The 19,791-nt window shown below is 40.8% G+C and overlaps 1 long non-coding RNA gene across 1 annotated transcript in view; it reads right to left on the bottom strand.

Moving 5' to 3' along the window:
- Positions 1-4,450: 4,450 nt before the first annotated feature.
- The window catches only part of LOC145527252 (uncharacterized), a 29,046-nt gene continuing 13,705 nt past the window's right edge, over positions 4,451-19,791 (bottom strand). Inside the window, exon 4 of the long non-coding RNA XR_014069592.1 lies at positions 4,451-5,529. This is a non-coding gene — a long non-coding RNA (uncharacterized LOC145527252). The remainder of the gene's footprint in view (positions 5,530-19,791) is intronic.

Genomic DNA, 19,791 nt, shown 5'->3' on the forward strand with positions numbered 1-19,791 from the left:
CAACCCACTCCAGTATTCTTGCCTGGGAAATCCCATGGACAGAAGAGGCTGGAGGGCTACAGTTCATGGAGTCACAAAGAGTCAAACAGGACTGAGTAACTAACACTTGGGTTACCAACTCTGACGCTGAATCCGTGGTCACAGAATGGGTTTCTGTGGAAACATCCATCTGCCAAAAAGGTCTTTGCTGGGAGAAATAAGTTAAACCAAAAACCTAAGAGAGTTTAGCTCCCTCATCTTCTTATCACTGAGTTTTCGTAGACCTGGAAGCAAGGGGAGTGCCTGTGTTGATGGTCACCTCTCTAGGCTTGAGGTTGAAGCCCATACACTCACCTGAGGACCCTTGATTGAGGGCAGCATCGTATTCACTTTGGGATCTTAAAGACCATTCCTTTTGGGAGTTTCAGGGTTGAGAACCCCAGAACTGTTTCTCTGTGTTGCCTACCGTGAAGCCTCTGGAAGGGCTGGAGTAGGGCATCGGACAAGGAAAAGGATTTCCTCACTCAATTTCTGATGCAGATAACGTTGTTATACTGAGCAGGTTTATCTCTTTTGGGTCAAGTTTCTATCAAGATACTTGTCCATTCTGACTGAAACCATTAGGCTCAGTTAAGACTACTAGCAACCTCTCTTAGACCCCTGCCCCCAGCTCAGTACCAATGGTGTGCTCTGACAACTAGAAGTAAAAGTAAGGCTCTACAGAGGACATGAATAGGCACTTCACAAAGCTAGAATGAACTTTGTCTTTTTTATCAGATGGCGATGATTAAAGAGAATAACATTCACCATTGATAGAAGTGTGGGGAAATGGTCACTCACATATTGCTGGTGTGGGTTGTAATAGCAGAACCTTTTTGGGAGGTTATTTTTGTAGTGTCTATTAAAAATGTTCATTCCCTATCGCTCAGTTATTCCACTTCTAGAAATTAACTTTTTATATCTTTTCCTTTACTTGTTCCTGATTTTAATGGGAATACTTCTGATGTTTCATCATTCAGTATAACTTTTGCTGATTTTTTTTGTGTGTTTTTTACTGGGTACTCATATCTCTTTAAGGAAATATTCTTCCATTATAAATACCTGTTATGAATCAAATTTGAACTTCATTTAATGTCTTTCCAGTATTTTTTTAGATGGTCATACTTTTCTCCCCCTTAATCTATTAAAGTAATGAGTTTTGCTGATAGAATTTCTAATGACAAATCATTCTAGCACTCCTGGGGTAAACTAAACTTAGTATAGCATATCATTTTTATTAATTACTGGGTTTGGCTTGCTAATATTTGGTTCAGCATTTTGCATCGACATTCATACATGGGATTAGCATGTCACATTCCTTCTCTGTATGTCCTTCTTTAGTTTTGGAATCAAGAATGTAACAGTTTCATAAAATGAGATGAAAATTTTTGTTTCTTACTTGTTTTTGAAAGAGTTTGTATGATATTGGAATTATTTGTGTCTTGAATGTTTTGATAGAACTTTTTCATAAAAGACTCAGATCTCAGTTATTTTATTTTTACTTCATGGAAAATTTTTACCTACTTTTTAATTTTTATTTTTTGCTTAATTTATTTAATGTGATAGGACCATTTAGGCTTTTTCTTTAAACATAAAGTAATTCTGGTAAAATACGTTTTTCTATGAATTTGTTTATTTTAAGTAACAGGCTTTTTTCTTAGTATTCTATGTAATTTCTGCTGTACCCAATAATGTTGTCCACTTTTCATTCTTAACGTTGTTTATATGGGTTTTTCTCTCTCCTTTCTCTATTTCTGTCTCTCATTTTCATCTTATTTAATATTACCAAATAATTTTCACACTTCACAACTTCCCTACTGTTTGTGGGTCCCACTGTGAAAGTATGAATGGAGAGCCACATATCGTATGCCTAAATATTTTAAAATTGTAAGCTAAAGTAATAGATTGTTAAATAAAATATGTTCTATCCTCCTGCTTTGACACATGTACCTTCATAATGGCCAGGAAAGTACATTGGAATTTAGAATTCTTGGAATCTTTAAAGTTCTGTGTAGGAATATGGCAGCACACGATTTGGCCCCTGGCTTTCCCATCCCCAGGTCCATTAAAAGTTTTTTATAAACTAAAAGACATAAATAAGAAATCTTTAAATTTGTTGTTCAGTTGCTAAGTTGTGTCCGACTCTGTGACCTCACGGACTGCAGCATGCCAGGCTTCCCTTCAATTCACTATCTCCTGGAGTTTGCTCAAACTCATGTCCATCAAGTTGGTGATGCCATCCAATCATTTCTTCCACTGTGACCCCCTTCTCCTTCTGCCCTCAGTCTTTTCCAGCATCAGGGTCTTTTCCAGTGAGTCAGCTCTTTTCATCAGGTGACCAAAGTACTGGAGCTTCAGCTTCAGCATCAGTCCTTCCAGTGAATATTCAGGGTTGATTTCCTTTAGGATTGACTGGTTTGAATTTATGATACATCTATATGGTAGAAATGTATTAGTCTGTCTTAAAAAGATGAGTCAAATCTATAAATACTGACCTGAAATACATTCATGACATATTATATGAATAACCATATTGAAGACTGATATGTATTGCATAATCCCATTTTGTTAAAAACAGAATTCTATAAGGGGTGTGTATGTAAAATTATAAAATATATACATAGATAAAAATTGAGGAAAATATCACACTGTTCATGTTAGTTTTCTCTGGAGAGCAGATTTTAAAGGATAAAGAGGATTTACACTATTCACATTGTAAGTCAAAAATTCTGGATGGGGAAAGTAGGAGAAACATGTATTTATTCAGTGATTCAAACATTTGGATTTTTGCAACGGGCATGTATAACTAACATAACCAGAAGGAAATCCAAGATTTTATACATACATTTATATTTATATCTGCATAGTATAGATATGTGTTTGCATATATGTATATCAGATATATGAATAATATATGACTTTGTTATTCTAAGTCACTGAATCTCCTCAGAAGTGATAAGATTGGCAGATAGGTTCCTAGAATGCATAGAGAGAGAAGGGAGATGTACTTCAGTGGTAATAGTGTTTTCTGTGTTTTACATCTTCCCTTCATGTCCATGGAAACACAGCTTTTCAAGTTAGATGAAGAAAAGGGATATTTTAACTTGATTACATTCTAAGACTGTCCTGGAAGGAGCTATCCCTGGAGTGGTAGGGCCATGTAGCACTGGAAGCAAATATATTAACCAGATAGGTTCTTCAGGGCAAAAGCTTGAAAAGAGGAAGACACCCTAAGGCACTCTTTGGAAAATGACCACCCATCAAAGACACAATCTCTCATACAAACTTGCATAAGAATGGCAAAATAAATTGTCCATTATTTTATTTTCTCTCCTCTTTGTTTGACAATATTTCGCTTCATTTCAAATTTCCCAAAACAGTCTTTGAGCATGTACCAAAGGCCAGGCATGTTGCCATGTGCTTGTATGTAGAAGCAAACACATCAAACCCCCTGCTTGCCAGGGGGATCAGTCGGGGAAGTCATGGAAAACAAGCCAGGACAGTACAGTGTGGACAGTACTCTGTTAGCTCTGTGTCCAGGTCCTGTGGAAGCACGACTGTAGGTAGTCCACGCCATGGGGCAGGGCTCAGTTCCTGTGCAGCTCTGGACATCCGCTGGTGACCTAGAATTCCCCACCGGTGGCACCTCCCCAGAGCCCATGTGAATGGTGCTTTCTGGAGTTGGGTAATCAGATGGCCTGGACTGTAAGTCATTTAGAATAGGTACTAAATGAGTACTAAAAAATGAATAGAAAATCATCAGGTAAGGGACTGCGTGGAGGGAAGGACATTCTACATTAGCGACTCTGCACAAATGTTTCCATGAATCAAAGAAAGCTCTAATCAGTGCATGAAGGTTCCCATGTGTGGTATTGAATGGGCTTAGATTTTGACCTCACAGTGAAGGAAAGATTTTTGTGTTGTTCTTTAGTTACTAGATCTAGGTCCAACTCTTTTGCAACTCCATGGACCTAGCCCAGCAGGCTCCTCTGTCCATGGGATTTTGCAGGCAAGAATACTGGAGTGGATTGCCATTTCCTTCTCCAGGGCGTCTTCCCGACTCAGGGATCAAACCCATGTCTCCTGCATTGAAGACAGATTCTTCACCACTGAGCCGATGGGGAAGACTGAAGGGAAGATTGTGAGGGATATTTAGTGTGGGAGCGACAGGAATCCAACTTACATTTTAGGAGACTGGATGGTGTAATTGGTGAGAAATAAATATTTACGCTATTGCTTAGCTACCGTGAAATTATGAGACTTCAAGGGAACACACGTGTGTTGCGGAGGAGAGGGAGGAGATGGGCAGAACCAGGAAGACTCACCCTCAGACTTAGCTTAATGTGACTTCCTCAAAGCCCGAAGTAGTTTTCCTTACTTCATACCATACTTCTACCTCAGTAAATTTATAACAATCTATAACACGAACACATTTGTGTGGGAGTTTATTTAACCTCTGTTTTGTCACTGCGGAAGGGAATTTATTTGTTTTGCTCACTATCCTATCCGAGTATGTTGCATTGTGTTAAAATAGGGGAGATGCAATATAGAGAGTTTTTGAGTGAATGAATGTATGAATAAAAGAAGCAAGCATTCTCAGATTTCTAGCTTGAGAATCTGGGTAAATGCTGTGCCATTTGCTACATCAGTTCAGTTCAGTTCAGTCGCTCAGTCGTGTCCGACTCTTTGTGACCCCATGAATTGCAGCATGCCAGGCCTCTCTGTCCATCACCAACTCCCGGAGTCTACCCAAACCCATGTCCATCGAGTCGGTGATGCCATCCAACCATCTCATCCTCTGTCGTCCCCTTCTCCTCCCGCCCCCAATCCTACCCAGCATTAGGGTCTTTTCAAATGAGTCAACTCTTCGCATGAGGTGGCCAAAGTATTGGAGTTTCAGCTTCAACATCAGTCCTTCCAATGAACACCCAGGATTGATCTCTTTTAGGATGGATTGATTGGATCTCCTTGCAGTCCAAGGGACTTTCAAGAGTCTTCTCCAACACCACAGTTCAAAAGCGTCAATTCTTCGGCGCTCAGATTTCTTCACCGTCCAACTCTCACATCCATACACGACCACTGGAAAAACCATAGCCTTGACTAGACGGACTTTTGTTGGCAAAGTAATGTCTCTGCTTTTAAACATGCTATCTGGGTTGGCCATAACCTTCCTTCCAAGGAGTAAGCGTCTTTTAATTTCATGGCTGCAGTCACCATCAGCAGTGATTCTGGAGCCCAAAAAAATAAAGTCTGACACTGTTTCCACTGTTTCCCCATCTATTTCCCATGAAGTGATGGGACCAGATGCCATGATCTTAGTTTTCTGAATGTTGAGCTTTAAGCCAACTTTTTCACTCTCCTCTTTTACCTTCATCAAGAGGCTCTTTAGTTCTTCTTCACTTTCTGCCATAAGGGTGGTGTCATCCGCATATCGGAGGTTATTGATATTTCTCCCGGCAATCTTGATTCCAGCTTGTGTTTCTTCCAGCCCAGCGTTTCTCATGATGTACTCTGCATATAAGTTAAATAAGCAGGGTGACATATACAGCCTTGACGTACTCCTTTCCCTATTTGGAACCAGTCTGTTGTTCCATGTCCAGTTCTAACTGTTGCTTCCTGACCTGCATACAGGTTTCTCAAGAGACAGGTCAGATGGTCTGATATTCCCATCTCTTTCAGAATTTTCCACAGTTTATTATGATCCACACAGTCAAAGGCTTTGGCATAATCAATAAAGCAGAAATAGATGTTTTTCTGGAACTCTCTTGCTTTTTTGATGATCCAGCGGATATTGGCAATTTGATCTCTGGTTCCTCTGCCTTTTCTAAAACCAGCTTGAACATCTGGAAGTTCACGGTTCACATATTGCTGAAGCCTGGCTTGGAGAATTTTGAGCATTACTTTACTAGCATGTGAGATGAGTGCAATTGTGCGGTAGTTTGAGCATTCTTTGGCATTGCCTTTCTTTGGGATTGGAACGAAGACTGACCTCTTCCAGTCCTGTGGCCACTGCTGAGTTTTCCAAATTTGCTGGCATATCAAGTGCAGCACTTTCACAGCATCACCTTTGAGGATTTGAAATAGCTCAACTGGAATTCCATCACCTCCACTAGCTTTGTTTGTAGTGATGCTTTCTAAGGCCCACTTGACTTCACATTCCAGGATGTCTGGCTCTAGGTGAGTGATCACACCATCGTGATTATCTGGGTCATGAAGATCTTTTTTGTACATAGGATGCCTTATAACCTTATGAGACATGAAGTTCTGAACATGTTGAGTTTTTATAGTGGGTGCAACTTCTGGCAGGCATTGCAAAAGAGGAACTGAAAGTTATGGGGAAGAGCTAAGCCAAAGACATTGATCTAATACCCATTGGGATATGAGCATGGCTAATAATACAAGCTGAAGAATTGATGCTTTTGAACTGTGGTGTTGCAGAAAACTCTTGAGAGTCCCTTGGACTGCAAGGAGATCAATCCTAAATGAAATCCAGTCAATCCTAAAGGAAATCAGTCCTGAATATTCATTGGAAGGGCTGATGTTGAAGCTGAAGCTCCAATACTTTGGCCAGCTGATGTGAAGAACTGACTCTTTGGAAAAGACCCTGATGCTGGGAAAGATTGAAGGCAGGAGGAGAAGGGGATGACAGAGAATGAGATGGTCTGATGGCATCACCAACTCGATGGACATGAGTTTGAGCAAGCTCCGGGAGTTGGTAATGGACAGGGAAGCCTGGAGTGCTGCAGTCCGTGGGGTCGCAAAGAGTCGAACACGACTAGGTGACTGAACTGACCTGAATAATATGGGAGGAAGAGGGCTGGCCCAGGGAGGGCAGGGAGCTGGGATGAAGAGAAGAGAGGGCGGCTTGGACAGGAATCTTGGGGATCATGAACATTTAGAAGGCAGGCAAAGAGATGCCTTGAAGGAAATCTGGAAGGTGCTTCCTGAGAAGTGGAAGAATAAGTGATGTTACCAGATAGAAGAAAGCACTGTAGTCGAACAAGGCCAAGAAGTTGGCTGAGATATGAACCAAAAACTGTTCATTAGGTTTGTCAACTCAGGTTATGGCAAGAACAGTTCTAATTGTGTGAGCAAAAGCCAGATTATCCTGGGTTGAGGTGACATGTAGGGCAAGGAAATGATGAGTATAGATGGCTTTTTCTGGACACTCCTTTGCAAGATCATAGGAACTGTGGGTATGTAGTGTGAGAATAGTATGCTGACAGCAGAGTACCTCTTGAAGGTTTTATAGCTAAATTTTGTAAGGGTTTCCCAGATGGCTCAGTGGTAAAGGATCTACCTACCAAGGCAGGAGATGTGTGTTAGATCCCTGGGTCGGGAAGATCCACTGGAGAAGAAAATAGGCAACTCACTCCAGTATTCTTGCCTGGGAAGTCCTATGGACAGAGGAGCCTGGTAGGCTCCTGCAGTTCATAGGGTCACAAAGAGTCAGACACAACTGAGCACACACTCATAACTCATTCGTCTCAAAAACTGGGGTAGAAGGAGATTGTGAAGTGCTCCTGCCGATGTTATATCCAGCTTAGGACCTCGCTGTTTATAAAAAGAACTTGGGAATGGTTCTGAGGAGAAGCACACAGATGGTTATTTGGTCATAAAATAAGACCTTGAAAATATTAAGTGGGACAGTGATCTTAAATAGGAGGAGTGCTGTTACTCAGAAGAGGGATTATTTGTAGTTCATCATCCCTGAGGAGAGAACATGGAAAAGGGCTTTGGCTGCAACCTGAGAAATTTAATTTAGAAATCACAGTGATGTGACATTGTGATTAAATGTTCCAACAGGTTAGAGAAGTTGCAGTGATATCTCTTCTTAGAGGTCTCAAAAATTTGGCGTTAAATAGTTTTGAAATAAGACCTTGAGGAGGAAACACTGGTGATTGTGATTGAATCATTTCTGAGAAGAGTTGGCCGAGGGTTCCAGTAGCCGGAGGACCGACTCGTATGTACCTCCCTACAGCTGCAGGGTGAGACTCTTGCCAGCTTTGTCGAGCTGACTAGACGCAAAGCGATTGTTTGTCATCCCCCTGAGAGCCCTGTCAGTATCTCAGGCCCTGAGCCTGCTTGCAGTGCTTCCTGTGGGCTTCAGGTTCAGATCTCTGTAAACTTGAAGCATCCATCTGGTGTTGGCTGAGTCTAGAATTCTGGAATGTAAGATAATTTGGACAAAAGCAGGAGATAAGTGGAAATCTCAGAGTACTATAAGTCCTCGCGAAGTTTGGAAGCCTAAAACCCTCATTTTTCCCCCCTCAAATGGAGCTGAATGGATGACAGCTCATTGTGGGTGGTTTATGTGGTTTATATACTATTAGTCATCTTGCAGTACTGTGAGGCCACTCCCAGCACCAATTATATTTTTTTGGTGGGAAAAATATAAACCAACCACACTATCTTCACTCAATCTTCTGTTTATTTCTCTTAAAAATTTATCCTTGTGGAGGAAACATTTTGTTACTTTTTTAAAGGAAGGATTTCATAAATTATCTTTACAATGACATTAACATCATATTTTAAAGCTTTCATTGGTATTATGACTATTGTGTCTATAAAGATCTCTGTGAAAAATGTATTGACATAAAGGTTATTAAAGTCAAAACAAGAAAAGAAGAGAAACTTTTACTTAATGTGTGTTTTGGTATCATGATGGTCTCCAAGTTTAAAATTATGGTCAGCTTAGAAAAAATGTTGATTTTTCTTTTACCTAATATAAATTGTTATTTAGCCAGTAATAAACAAGATAAGTAGCTATTTCCATGGCTAATTATGTTTATGTGTTTATCTTTGTATATGTTTTCTATTCCATTTCCCTTTTTAGATTGATTGGATGTGCTTAAATTAGTTACCTTAGAACCTAAAACAGTTGACCAATGGCCAGAGTAAAAATATAGGATGCCGCTGAATAGAATAAGTAGCTATTAGTGTACATTAATTAGTTCATGTTATATTCACTTAACTCATTCATTTCCTCATTTATTTATTCATTTAAAGGCTACTCTGTGCCAGGAATCCTGCTTTGCACTGGGGATAAACAACACATATCCCATGCATTCCAGAAGCTTGCAGTCTGTTCAAGGGAAACAGACATATGAAAAAAAATAATAATAAGGACAATTATTGAGTTAGAACTCTCTGGGTGACATGTGACAGAGACCCAACTTGTTGGTTTAATATAAATGGGTATACATTGGCCTACAGAGTCCAGTGAAGTTCTGAACGAAGCAGCAAAGACAGAGATACAGCCAAACTTTGGGGACAACTGGCAGTGGTAACTTCCCCAAGCACTGGATTTCTCTCTCCTACCTGTGTTTTTCTCCACAGTGACACCCTCATTGTCCCTCATTGCAGGCCAGATTCATTCTCTGTGGCAGTGTCTCACTACTGCAACTCTTGGCCATCCACTCTATGCTCTCCTCCAAGAAGACGGAACAATTAACTTTCATAGCTTCAGTTCAGCTCAGTTGCTCACTCGTGTCTGATTCTTTGCGATCCCATGGACTAAAGCACGCCAGGCTTCCCTGTCCATCACCAACTCCCAGAGCTTCCTCAAACTCATGCCCATCAAGTTGGTGATGCCATCCAACCATCTCATCCTCTGTTGTCCCCTTCTCCTCCTGCCTTTAATCTTTCCCAGCATCAGGGTCTTTTCCAATGAGTTCAAAGCTTTGGTGTAAATATATATATATATATATATATATATATATATATTGAGAAGTTCTCTGATCATCCTGACTTAGACCATGGGCCCAATTCTAGACCAGTCAAGTGTGGCCTTTGGGAGAGAGTCAGGTAAAAGTGTGGCAGCTCTGGAAATAGATACATGGATTAAGATGGGAAGGACAATTGTGGAAAAAGAGTTTCAGAATGCCAAACCATATGTATACTGGTTATTATAAGTGCTGTTATAGAAATCTGATCAGATATCAGTGAGGGCATAAAATGGGGTTTATTCTACTCAGGGGAATCAGTCAGCTTTTATCTGTGATCCATGAAAATGTGATCCTTGAGCTTGGCTTTGAAACATATATTTATTTTTTAAGTAGTTTATAAGGTTTGGGTTCAGACAGTGGACATGGGCATAGGTTTGGTGAAAAAGAAAGTCTGGAGAGACAGGTTGGGGCCAGAACATTGAAAATCATATATTTCATGTTCTGTCCTGTAGACAAATACTAAGCGATATTTTTTTAAAAGAAACATCTAAAAGTTCCTTTAGAATGTTTTCCAGCTGAGAGAACAAAACCATACATCTCACTGTTTTTCTTCTCAATATGAATATAAAAGATAATTTCCTTAAGACTGGCATTTTGAAAGAAGACTTATGCATGTGTACTTAAAAGAAGTATATGTGGAATTTTATAGATTTTTAATAAGGTATATTAGTGTATAAACTTTGTAATGTTGGTGAGTACTGTGAAAGATACTAGAAATGTGGTCTTGATAGTAGTTTCTGAACTTTGGGGGAGAGAGGAGAAGGACCGAAAGAATGGACTAGAAGGTGGGGAAAGTAGGAAAAGCAAGTTAGATTGAGAGGGGAATTGGAAAAGATGGGCAGAAGATAAAGATTCAGCATTAAACTGGAAATGGAAGCTACTTTCAGGAAGAAGTGGTTCTAGGAACAGAAAAAATGGTTCCACATGTAGGTAGAAATTTTGAGTAGTAACAGTAAGGTATATCAATATAGGCCTATACAGTAATTTTAGAATCGTATGTTTTGAATCAACTGAACTTGAGAACTGGAATTGATAGTCAATCATATTCAAGGTTTTATTTTGGCCATACCACATGGCATGTGGGATCATAGTTCCCCAACCAGGGATCGAACTTGCTCCCCCTGCCTTGGAAGCTCAGAGACTTAACCACGGGAGCTTCAGGTAAGTCCCTGAATTATTTCATTCTTACTAAGCTTTTAGAGTTGGGGTTTGCAGGTATTAATAACTGCTCAATTAATTAGGCAGCAATCATGAAAACAGGAGGTTTGACTTCTATGTCTTTCAGTGTGGCTGCTTCAGTGGTAAGCACATGGAAAAGTGACCTTGTGATTGATTTCTAGCTATTTGGCAAGTATATCTTACAGGGCACAGTAGGTGTGTACTTAGCTAAGATACATTCAAAGTAACTTCTCAACTGGAAAACTATATTTAAATAACCAAGATTTTCTCTAAATAGTGGACTGATTTCTTACCTTTACAATCAGTGCAGTGAACCAAGACCAATAACATAGTGTGTGATTAGATATTTGTTTCTGATTTGGGGAGGATTTGCTTAAAGTGGAACAGATTTCAGAATGACAAAACAAGTTTCCCTGGCAAGTTTGGTATCAAGCTTTTGTTTTGTTATACTTGATTATGTACTTTGGCTGCATAAACCAAACATATGTTCCAATCCAATTTAGTCTCTGTTCAGAGTGATTCTCCTTATTTGTCCAAAAGTTTCAGAACTAATTTTTTTTTTTTTTGCCCTCGCTCTGAGCATTTAGTCCCTCAAGTAGTTCAGGAACAGCAGGCTCCCCAGGGATCTGGGTTTGACTCATGACTTTTATAGTTAAGAAACAAGACATGCTATTTTAGCCATTTTCAGTGGTGGTAAGTCGGATGCCAGATGTTTAAAAGAATTAAGTATCTTACTTTTGGGCTTTGCAGGTGGCTCAGTGGTAAAGAACCCACCTGCAAAGCTGAAGACTTCAGTTTGATCCCTGGTCTGGGAAGATACCCTGGAGAAGGAAATGGCAACCTACTCCAGTATTCTTGCCTGGGAAATCTCATGGATAGAAGAGCCTGGTGGACTACAGTCCATGGATCAAATATGAAGTGACTAAACAACAGAAATAATCCTACTCTTAGGGGAGCCACGTCGATGGCTTTCCAACATTGATGAAAGAAAAGTCACTCAGACTCCTGTATGCTATAGTTGAAGCAAAAGTCTTCTTATTCATTGTCTATGCTTCCAAAAATCATCTTGTCTCTAATGTGAAAGTCTTTAGCATATTCGGTGTTTTGCCAAAGAGAAAAATGGGTTTAAAATCTCAGGTTATATATTTATGGAAATGGAAAAACGACCCAGTCTTTCCCATCTGCTGTAGGGAAAAACCCTGTTCTTCCCTCCTATGTTTTTATTCCTGGTGTGTCTTTTTTTTCACTCACAAAACACTTCACTCCTGACACCTCTGTTCACCAAATGTGTGGAGGTATTTTTTCTCCATGACAAGCAATTGTGACACCAGTTGCGTGTCTTAGAACTTAAGTAGATTCTAGTATAATTTATCTGGAGACACTGTCAGATTCTGCAGGCCAAGGGCTCAGTCCCACAAAATCGACTTCCTCTTTCCCTCCATCAGACGCCAGTCACAAACTCAAGTCATCATCTGTTCTTCTGACCAACTGGCTATCGATGGGAGGTTCCAATGACCCCTTCCTTGGGTTGGATGAATTTGCTAGAGTGGCTCACAGAACTCAGGGAAACACGTATACCAGTTTGTTAAAAGATATGATAAGAGATACAGAGAAACAGCCAGATGAAGAGATACACAGGGTGCCATCGGGAGGGTCTTGAGCATAGGAGCTTCTGCCCCTGTGGAGTTAGGGTTGCATTGCCCTTCCAGGGTGATACGTAGACCGACCTGGAAGCTCTCTGAACTCTGTGTATTTGGAATTTTATAGATGCTTCACATAGGCATGATTGAATATTAACTCTATTTTCAGTCCTTCTCTCTTCTCAAGAGAATGAGGGCAGGGCTGAGAATGCTAAGCCTCTAATCATGGCTTAGTCTTTCCTGTGCGCACCCCCCATCCAGGAGCCGGCCAGGAGATCCCCTCCCCCGCCAGAGTTGCCTCATTAAAACAGAAGACACCTTTTCCCCCAGCAAATTCAGGAACCTTGTAAGGAGCTATTAGAACAAAAGATGCTCCCAGCCTCTTTATCACTTAAGAAATTACAAAAATTTTAGAAGCTGAGTGCCAGGAATCTGGGACATAGACCATTATAAGTATTTTCTATTATCTCACACATTTAATATAGCTCATGGGTTCAAATGTTTGACATAGTGACGTGGTAAGTTAAAAATAATTTTCACAAAAGAGAATTGCATTTATGCTTAATTTATAAAACTATTTCAGAGAATCATACCATTAAAGCAACAATTTTTTAGCATGAATTCCTTCTGCATTTGTTAAATGGTTTTCTCAATACTCCTGTTGGTTATATGAATCATGGGATTCCCAATTATTTGATGTTTGTGGAACATGAAGTTGAGTATATTTAGACTTGACAAAAGTCATCCAGCAAGTGAGTCACAAGTGAGAAATATCCAATACAAATATATGATTTTCCCTAAATTCTGATTAAGAAAAAAAGAAACGTGTTTATCCTTTTTTGCAATTGTTTTAACAAAGGGTCATAATGCCATGCTAACTGAATATGAGTTGGACAAGTTGGACAGACAGTTTCTAGAAATTCTTTGGTCTGAGTCTTTAATTTTCAGATGAGAAAATCAGAACTAGAGAGTTGACCTTATATGTGCCTACTCATCTTTCCAGGGACATCAGCTACTTGTATCCCAGAGCAGTCCTGTTACAGCCCATCATCAGAACTCATAGCCACAACCACTGTAATCTCTGCACTGGGTATTGTCATGTTGCCATCACTATATGTGTGGTTCAGTCATATCAGTTGTGTCCAACTCTGCAACCCCATGGACTGTAGTCCTCTGCAAGCTCCTCTGTCCATGGGATTTTTCCAGGCAAGAATACTGGAGTGGGTTGCCATGCCCTCCTCCAGGGGATTTTCCCCAACCAGGGATTGAACCCGTGTCTCTGACATCTTATGCATTGACAGTTAGGTTCTTTACCACTAATGCCACATGGGAAGCCTGCCAGACAACGTGCTAGTGTCTTATTTCATCCTTGTAATAATCCAACAAGGTCCTTATTAATGCTACCATCTCAGTTTAATAGGAAAAGAGAGAGAGAAAAAGGGGAGTTAGAGGGTGAATTTATTTCTTCAACTGAGTGATGAAAGAGCTTTGTACCCTTGTCTCCCTGACTTCAAGACCCCATCTCTTTTCAAACATTTCACCATTAAATCATGGTACTATGGTAAACCAGTTGCCAAGTATGGAAGATTTAAAGCAAGTGAGTGACAAAATCAGTGCAGAATTTTTGGTGGAAAAAAAAATCTAAACTGGGTGTGTGATTCTGGAGGGGAAGACACTATATTCATGTCTGCTGGAGTTCCTTTGAGTGGAAAATGGAAACAATCTCCTATTTGATTAAGTGCCTTCTCTGATGCCTGTCCTCAGAGTCTTTCTCATTCTCTTCCCTGCTGTGAAGCCAGGTTTAGGAGGAGATGAAAGAGATAAGCAGATGAATAAAAATAAGCAGACCAGATAATGTTGGCTGATTCATTCTATAAATAGTTATTGGGTAAATACATGTGCCACATAGTCTTCCTCTTTCTAACCTCATAAAGCTTGCACTTTTCAAAAGAGTAGCTCATATGACTGAACATGTTTGGGGATTACTGATTAATATTTAGATGTATTTAGAACATTTTTTTCAATAAGTTTCTAATGCTAAGTTCCGAGGCTGAGCATTTGATCCCAGAAGATATCAATGCTGATCTCTGATCAGTGGCCTTGCAGTACTGAAATGGCTGTTCTCAAATAAGTGTTTTCAAAGTTCCCTGAAGCTCTGTGAACACTTCAGTTTTTGTATGTGTTGTAATTATTTGCTGAAAAAAACCCATCCTATGGATGGTTAAAAACTCCACGGTTTGGACTGGGTGAGAAAAGTGAAATAGGATGTGGTATGAGAGCAACTGGCAAAGCAAGGAAGAAGAAAAAAAAAAACTCCCTAGTTTTTCTTCTGCTTGGAAATAAATATGCAGAAAACTGTTATGTCAATGACAGCCTTTGATTTTCTTTTTTGCTTTTTTTTTTTTTTTAAAGCTATGGAGATACTTAAAAAACAAAAACAAACTGCATCTGGAAACATTTCTAGCTGAGGCACTGTAAAAAATGTGTTGGATGATATATTGGGAGGAGAGTTGGTTTAAAGTAACACTAAAACTCAAAATGAGATAGTTTATGTCTTTGTTGTATGTCTGGAGGAAAGAAGTTCAGTGCTATTAGCAAGGCTGTGCACCCTGAAGCCTTCAGGGATCTAGGTGCCTCCTAGCTTAATGTTTCATCACCTGTGACCTCTCTTCATAAGGTCACCCCAGGGTCTAAGAACGCTGCTTAAGCTCCAGTCTTCTTCCCACTTTTCAGGTAGCAGGTGGAAGGAGAAGAAAGGAGAGAAGTCCACCCTCTCCCTTTAGGCATATTTATCATAAGATCCACACATTACTTCTATTAAGATCCCTCAGGCAAGAATTTAAACAAATGGCTACACCTAAATGCAAAATGGCTGGGGAAAAGAGTCTTTATTCCAGGTGGCCAAATGCCCAACTAGCTCAGGAATTCTATGACTATAGAAAACAAAAGGTTACTAAGGGGTAACTATACCCATGTCTGTCACAAGATGACTCTTGCTCTTTTCTCTGCCCCAGGTTCCACATACCTATAATTTTAAACCCACAATGAGCATGCTTCCAATGAAATCTGTTCTTTCCCAATGGCTTCTGAAATGTGAAAGTGAAGTCGCTCAGTCATGTCTGATTCTGCGATCCCGTGGACTATACCTACCAGGCTCCTCTGGGCATGGGATTTTCCAGGCAAGAGTACTGGAGTGGGTTTCCATTTCCTTCTTCAGGGGATCTTCCCAACCCAGGGATCAAACCCAGGTCTCCCGCATTGTAGGTAGACGCTTTACGGTCTGAGCCACCAGGGAAGTCTGATGTGCGAAAAATGCCTTTTAATACCCTGAGATACAGTGGGGGCTGTGGCTGGTATTAGGAGCAAAGAAATGCCAAATGGATTTGCAGCAGGCTCTGGGCCCCGCTTGGACTTCCCAGGTAGCGCAGTGGTAAAGAACCCGCTTGCCTATGCAGGAGACGTGGGTTCAATTCCTGGGTTGGGAAGATCTCTTGGAGTAGAAAATGGCAACCCACTCCAGTATTCTTGCCTGGAGAATCCCATGGAGAGTGGAGCCTGTCAAGCTATCATCCACGGGGTTGCAAAGAGTCGGACACAATGGAGCACATGTGCGTTGGGTCCCACTAAAATTTCTCAGAAACAGTAGCATCATCTCTGCATGACCCCTCTTTTCAGTAGGATGCCTCTAAAGTTGCAAAACAATTCATGTTCCTTCAGGCACCTGGAACCGTGGTGCGCCGTTGCCAGACTCAGTTCAGATTGAGAAACAGTGGGGACCTGGGACCAAAACTCCTGCTGCCTGACCTCTGGAGGATTTTCCTTTTTGGAGTTTTAATAGGTGTCATCAGCCCAGTAGTGGAGACTCTTGGCAAACTCGAGGTTTTCTCCTTCCAGAAGCTCACTGATCCTGCCTCTGTGAAAGGGCCAAATTTGTCAGTGGGAAAAGAATTTTAAGAAGTATCATGAAGTAAACTATTTTGCCATGCTCTGGACATTGACCCTTACTAATAAAGCTTCTTACATTTTCAAACATGGCACTGAATCATCTCTTTAAATAATTAGTGAGTAGGGAGACAAGAGGCAGGAGTTCACTTAGCTCTTTGAAAGGGAAAAGTCGAGTAGACTTAAGGTACATTGGGAAAAAGTGAATCAAATGGAATTGCATTCATGCTTGCAGAGTTAAATACTGGGATTATTTTTTTTTCAAAGATTTTTATATGTGACTGACCTGATAGTCAGAGTGCCTGATGAAGTATGGACAGAGGTTCGTGATATTGTACAGGAGACAGGGATCAAGAAAATCCCCATGGAAAAGAAATGCAAAAAAGCAAAATGGCTGTCTGAGGAGGCCTTACAGATAGCTGGGAAGAGAAGAGAAGCGAAAAGCAAAGGAGAAAAGGAAAGATATTCTCATCTGAATGCAGAGTTCCAAAGAATAGCAAGGAGAGATAAGAAAGCCTTCCTCAGCGATCAGTGCAAAGAAATAGAGGAAAACAACAGATTGGGAAAGACTAGAGACCTCTTCAAGAAAATTAGAGATACCAAAGGAACATTTCATGCAAAGATAGGCTTGATAAAGGACAGAAATGGTATGGACCTAACAGAAGCAGAAGATATTAAGAAGAGGTGGCAAGAATACACAGAAGAACTATACAAAAAAGATCTTCACGACCCAGATAATCACGATGGTGTGATCACTCACCTAGAGCCAGACATCCTGGAATGGGAAGTCAAGTGGGCCTTAGAAAGCATCACTACGAACAAAGCTAGTGGAGGTGATGGAATTCCAGTTGAGCTATTTCAAATCCTCAAAGGTGATGCTGTGAAAGTGCTGCACTCGATATGCCAGCAAATTTGGAAAACTCAGCAGTGGCCACAGGACTGGAAAAGGTCAGTTTTCGTTCCAATCCCAAAGAAAGGCAATGCCAAAGAGTGCTCAAACTACCGCACAATTGCACTCATCTCACATGCTAGTAAAGTAATGCTCAAAATTCTCCCAGCCAGGCTTCAGCAATACGGGAACCGTGAACTTCCAGATGTTCAAGCTGGTTTTAGAAAAGGCAGAGGAACCAGAGATCAAATTGCCAATATCCGCTGGATCATCAAAAAAGCAAGAGAGTTCCAGAAAAACATCTATTTCTGCTTTATTGACTATGCCAAAGCCTTTGACTGTGTGGATCACAATAAACTGCAGAAAATTCTGAAAGAGATGGGAATACCAGACCATCTGACCTGTCTCTTGAGAAACCTGTATGCAGGTCAAGAAGCAACAGTTAGAACTGGACATGGAACAACAGACTGGTTCCAAATAGGAAAAGGAGTCCGTCAAGGCTGTATATTGTCACCCTGCTTATTTAACTTATATGCAGAGTACATCATGAGAAAAGCTGGGCTGGAAGAAACACAAGCTGGAATCAAGATTGCTGGGAGAAATATCAATAACCTCCGATATGCGGATGACACCACCCTTATGGCAGAAAGTGAAGAAGAATTAAAGAGCCTCTTGATGAAGGTGAAGGAGGAGAGTGAAAAAGTTGGCTTAAAGCTCAACGTTCAGAAACCTAAGATCATGGCATCTGGTCCCATCACTCCATGGGAAATAGATGGGGAAACAGTGGAAACAGTGTCAGACTTTACTTTTTTGGGCTCCAGAATCACTGCTGATGGTGACTGCAGCCATAAAATTAAAAGACGCTTACTCCTTGGAAGGAAGGTTATGGCCAACCTAGATAGCATGTTTAAAAGCAGAGACATTACTTTGCCAACAAAAGTCCGTCTAGTCAAGGCTATGGTTTTTCCAGTGGTCATGTATGGATGTGAGAGTTGGATGGTGAAGAAAGCTGAGCGCCACAGAATTGATGCTTTTGAACTGTGGTGTTGGAGAAGACTCTTGAGAGTCCCTTGGACTGCAAGGAGATCCAATCAATCCATCCTAAAAGAGATCAATCCTGGGTGTTCATTGGAAAGTCTGATGTTGAAGCTGAAGCTCCAATACTTTGGGCACCTCATGTGAAGGGTTGACTCATTTGAAAAGACCCTAATGCTGGGTAGGATTGGGGGCGGGAGGAGAAGGGGACGACAGAGGATGAGATGGTTGGACGGCATCACCGACTCGATGAACATGGGTTTGGGTAGACTCCGGGAGTTGGTGATGGACAGGGGGGCCTGGCGTGCTGCAATTCATGGGGTCGCAGAGAGTCGGACACGACTGAGCGACTGAACTGAACTGAACATAGAGGAGATTTATTCTTAGGCCTCTTTCAAGTTAGATGTTTGTTACCATTAGAGAGTAAACCCATTCCTCAATTATTTTCTTTCTCAGTCTCTTCCCTCATCAACTTCAAAAATGATCCAAACCTTCCACTCATTGATTATGGGACAGCATGGAACAGAGGAGGGAAAGAATGACAGAAACTCAGTGAAGGCCATCAGCAACTTCTGCCAAGAAACATTTTGAAAATGTTAATAATGCTTAGATGTCAATAACGCTTTTACCTTGAAATCATCCAGCTACTCTGTGGAGTTTAAATTATCTATCTGAAAGTGGTGATGCAGAGTTTAATTGTCTACTCATAATACATAGAAATATTTGGGTGGACCAAGTTCATTCGTGGATGTTGGTCAGTTTTCCAAGTTCTAAAAAGTGTTGCTCATTATACCATGTGGAGCCTGTGTTCTTCATCCTTGCCAGCCACAGTTATATCGGTTTCCAAATTCATAACTGTGACAACATTCCAGCAAAAGTTGTTTTTACGGTCTTTGACCGAGGAGAAAAGAAAGCGTATTGGGTAAAGTATGGGAGAATTCTTCTTCTCCTAAATTTCCTCCCACCAGAAAGAAACAAAATGAAAGAAAAAAAAAAAGGAATCAGAAAACAAATGGGTGTCTGGGAATCCAAAGGATACATTTCCTCATAATATACCTGTCTCAGGGAAAGCTTGCAGGGGAAATGTTTGCCTGTTCCTCAAATGTCATAGCTTTCCTTTGGTCTCTCTCGGTGGATCTGATTTCTCACCCATACAAGGTCTTCCTAGTTGTTTCTAGTATTTTCAGTGGACAAGAATCATCTGGTACATAATCCATGGCTGGGCCAGAGGCTGAGTGCAGCTGGCCACAGCTGTGCTGGGGTAGCCTGAGAATCGAGCTGTTCATAGAAGGTGGTTTAAGAAGGCATTTGCAAGCAGACCAGACAGTGGGCTCTGTGCCAGTCTCAGCTGGTGGTGCGG

Source organism: Giraffa tippelskirchi, chromosome 11, assembly GCF_054371585.1.
Source record: "Giraffa tippelskirchi isolate mGirTip1 chromosome 11, T2T-mGirTip1v1.2.pri, whole genome shotgun sequence".
NCBI classification, from domain to species: domain Eukaryota; kingdom Metazoa; phylum Chordata; class Mammalia; order Artiodactyla; family Giraffidae; genus Giraffa; species Giraffa tippelskirchi.